This window comes from Nematolebias whitei, chromosome 20 (genome assembly GCF_014905685.2).
Source record: "Nematolebias whitei isolate Nwh7 chromosome 20, NemWhi1, whole genome shotgun sequence".
NCBI lineage: Eukaryota > Metazoa > Chordata > Actinopteri > Cyprinodontiformes > Rivulidae > Nematolebias > Nematolebias whitei.
In genome coordinates, this window is record NC_056517.1 from 4959211 (window position 1) to 4963714 (window position 4504).

Genomic DNA, 4504 nt, shown 5'->3' on the forward strand with positions numbered 1-4504 from the left:
TGTCATAAGTTGGTAATTTAGTTGTATAAGAATCAAAAGTGTTTCCTCTTTATATGAGCCATGCTTAAAAAGTTAGAATATCTTTTAGGAAATGCAATAGTTAAATAAATACGTAACGCTATAAAAGTTCTGCCTTTTGTACTCGTTACACCTGAAAATACTAAACTCTAATCCCATAGTTTTTATGCCTGGTAGGAAGCCTGAGAGGTAAAAAACAAGGTTCTAATCATAAACACAGACGTGCAGGCAGTATCAGAGTCACCTTTAGTGCTTCAGTCTGCAGGCCCAGCCCTTTGGTGCAGAGCTCCATGACGCTGTAGGAGCAGAAGGTGTCTCGCACCCTCAGCTGGCTGACGGCCAGCAGCCACAGTGCCGGGTTGGACTCCAGCTCCACCGGGGGGATCAGGATGGACTGGTGGCCCGAATAAACACTGCACACAACACAAACAAGATGCAGTTTTAGTGTCAGTGATGCCACTCTTATAATCGTTCATATGATTCAGCAACAAAATCAGTGACTGGTTGTATGAAGTAAATACAAGGAAGAAAACTAACATTTACACTTTATTTAATCAATCCTGCACAGATGTCGATGCACTTCCAGAGCAAGTCTTCAGTTAAAATCACAGGGTCTAATTCTATAACAAACAAATAACCAGTAAATATAACTAATTGCTGCTTTATGGTCATAAAACCTTTTCTCAACGGAGTTGATTTTGTTTGGCAACAGATATTTGATTTTTACTGTAACAAACCAGAAAAAAGTTTAAAAAGTTGTTGAGTTTCTGACGCTGAGCTTCAAACCCTTGAGATGAAAATAATGTCCCTGTTTGTTGTTATGGAGGCTGTGGTTCAGTGGTTAGAATCATTACCTTCTAATGAGAAAGTCAGAGGTTCAATTCCTGGCAGTATACAGTCACGTGTCAAAGTGAATGACATCATTGTCTCGGATGTAACCCATCGATGCATGAAGTGTCACATGAGACCACAGCGACACAGATCCAGATCATCTTTGTAGCTGTTTAACCAAACGTCACCATATTTATGAAGGTTCATGAGCAGAAACAGATACAGTAAATCTACTGTATTCTTAACATCTCTGCTTTGATTTGAAATATTTAAATTTATCTCTCAAAGATCTCACAACTAAAATAAAGCAGACATTCACGTGAGGACAAGGAAAAATATACGTTTATATGGGGTGCTGTTTGTAAAATTAAACAGCCAAAATTAACAGCAATATTTTGGTTTATTTAGCATTTAATACAAAAAAAATTTTTTTTTCAAAGTTATATTTCCACCAAGTCATTCAAACATTTATAAATGTCATAGTTCCAAACTAAATATTTAATTTAAAAGCTAAATATTTAGTTTACAAACTAAATACTTAACTTGCAAGTTAAATAGTTAGAAAGCTAAATCTTTAGCATCACACTAAATATTTAGTTTACAAAATAAATATTTAACTTGCAAGTTAAATATTTAGTTAGTGAACTAAATATTCATTCATTCATTCATCATCTTTACCCGTTTATTCCATTTTGGGTCACGGGGGTCGCTGGTGCCCATGTCCAGCAATCACTGTGCGAGGGGCGGGGTACACCCTGGACGGGTCTCCAGTCCATCACAGGGACACATAGAGACAAACGAGACAAACAACCATTCACTCTCTCACTCACACCTAGGGACAATTTAGAGTTACCAATCAGCCTAACATGCATGTTTCTGGTCTGTGGGAGGAAACCGGAGCACCCAGAGAAAACCCACGCATGCACGGAGAGAACATGCAAACTCCACCCAGAAAGGCCCCTGGACCGGGGTTTGAACCAGGGACCTTCTCGCTGAGAGGCAGCAGCTCTACCAGTTGCGCCACCGTGCTGCCCAGTGAACTAACTATTTAGATTTAAATTAAATATTTAATTTCCAAGCTAAATATTTATTTTCAAAACTAAACATTTAATTTTCAAACTAAATATTTATTATTCAAGCTAAATATTTAATTTCCAAACTAAACATTCAATTTCTAAGATAAACATTTAATTCCTAAACAAAATATTTAATTTACTAACTAAATATTTATTCATTCAACCTTTATTTAGGCAGGTAAATCCCATTGAGCCTCGGGGACTCATTTACTAGAGAGACCTGATATAGCTCAGATACAAATGTTTATTTTCCAAAATAAACATTTAATTTCCAAAATAAATACTTAATTTGCTAATTAATATTTAACTTGCAAGTTAAATATTTAGTTAGCAAATTAAACATTTAGCATGATATAAAAATTGAGTTTGTAAATTAAACATTTTAATTTACACCTAAATATTTAGTTTACAAACTAAATATTTAACTTGCAAATTAAATATTTAGTTTGTATATTTAACGTTTACGTTGGACATATACATTTAGTTTGTAAACTAAATATTTAGTGTGGAACTAAATATTTAACTTGCAAGTTAAGTATTTAGTTTGTAAACTAAATATTTAGTTTACAAATTAAATATTTAGTTTGTAAATTGAACGTTTACCTTGGACATAAACATTTAGTTTGTAAACTAAATTTTTAGTTTGCAAATTAAATATTTAGTTTGTAAATTAAACGTTTACCTTGGACATAAACATTTAGTTTGTAAACTAAATTTCTTGTTTGCAAATTAAATATTTAGTTTGTAAATTAAATATTTAGTTTTGAACTATGACATTTATAAATTTATGAATAACATGGTGAAAATATGACTTTGAAAAAAAAGCAGTTTTTTCCTTATGAAAGGCTAAATAAACTAAAATATTGCTGTTAATTTTGGACTGATTAAGTGTACAAACGGCACCCCATACAAAACGACGTTGATGTTTGTAGTAATAAATATCGGCGCTGCAACCACCTGCAGAGGCACCAGAGCACAAAGCCGAGGCCGCAGTACGGATCCAGACAGATGGCCACCTCTCTGGACGGGTACAGCTCACACTGCAGCTTCACCGAGCGACAGAAGGCTCCAACTGCATTATGGGACATCTGAAGAGTGGACAGGATGGAGAAGCAGACAACACAGAGACAAAAAAAAAGTCAAACCAGACATGTCTACACATTTAGACTAATTTGTAAGAAAGAAGAGCTGGTTTGTGTGTTTCTTCTGAATAGAAGTCAAGAGTAAAGGAAGAGGACAGTGTGGCCAAGGAACGGTTCTGTTAGGAGGCCGGGATTGAACAGACCTGAACTCCAGCCAGCATGCCGGTCGTGGACACGCTGAAGTCCAGGTAGGCCAAGCCGTCGGGGTTGGTGGGCTTAAACAGAGCTGGAGGCTTCTTCTTGGGCAGGTCATCTGGAGGACAAACACATATTTATTTATTAAACACTTTAAGAGTTAGGAACGCCTGACCTCAGTCTGAACCACAGAGCACAGCTGATGCTCCACTTTCTATTTGAAACCAGTTCACACGCCTGCAAATTCTGTTCACTGTCAACACATGAAAAGATCCAAACCAACACACAGGTATTCTGCTGCCCCAGAGGTTTGTGTGAATCCAGTACCAGGAACAGTTTATTGCACTGTGGCACAGAGATCTGCTACGATCCTAAAGTATTAAAGATCAACGGCTCACATTGTGAACGTCACCACGAACACACACGGACCTTTAATCACTTTCAGTACCAGACACACAGTCGTACTGCAACTGTTTCTGTTCAGTAGCTTCATAATATAATCTTCAGTTTCAGGATCTGAATATCTGAGTTTTAACAGTGGAAATACAATATACGAAGGTGCTGACCTGCGTCCCACCTGAGATCATTCACAGCTACTTTAAGATTTCAGAATTTAGCATCAAAATTTTGCAAAAGACAATATTGCAAAATACATGTTTTTTCCTGTTTGGAAAAGTGCTGACAACAAGAGATATAGACAATAATATTATTCTATATATTGTGTTTTCTCTAGATTTTTTTCTTTTTTTGTTGAAATTTGTAAAATACAACAAAGTATTTTCATTTTGCCTGTTAGCCAGAGTAGCAGGCAACATCTGCTTGGTTCTCTGTTATCTCTTCTTATCAGAAAGAACAATCATTTAGAGGTAGGGACTTGTTTGGACTGCACATTTACCAGGAGTCAGTGATTTTACAAATAACATGTGAAAAGAAGAACCACATTCTGTGGTTATAAAACATCCCTGACAACACTAATTAACATGAGCAGCTCTTAAGGAAAGAAAAGCGCTCCGGCAGTCCTCTTATAGTGTTTTCCCCACAAACATCTTACAAACACTTAACTACATTTAATACTCCTGGACTTTTTAATCAATGGAAAAATAACAGAAAACATGGCACATTTTGCAATAAAACAAACATTTGAGACAAAAAAGACTGATGATGTGGAAAACAAAGGACAGACTTGTCTGGTAAACTGACTGGACGTCAGTCGAGTACAAGCAATGGAGGACAAGATGAGTTAAAACATTCAGTGGGACAGAAAACTAAATGTCTCTTTCTACGTATAGAAAAGCTCATGTG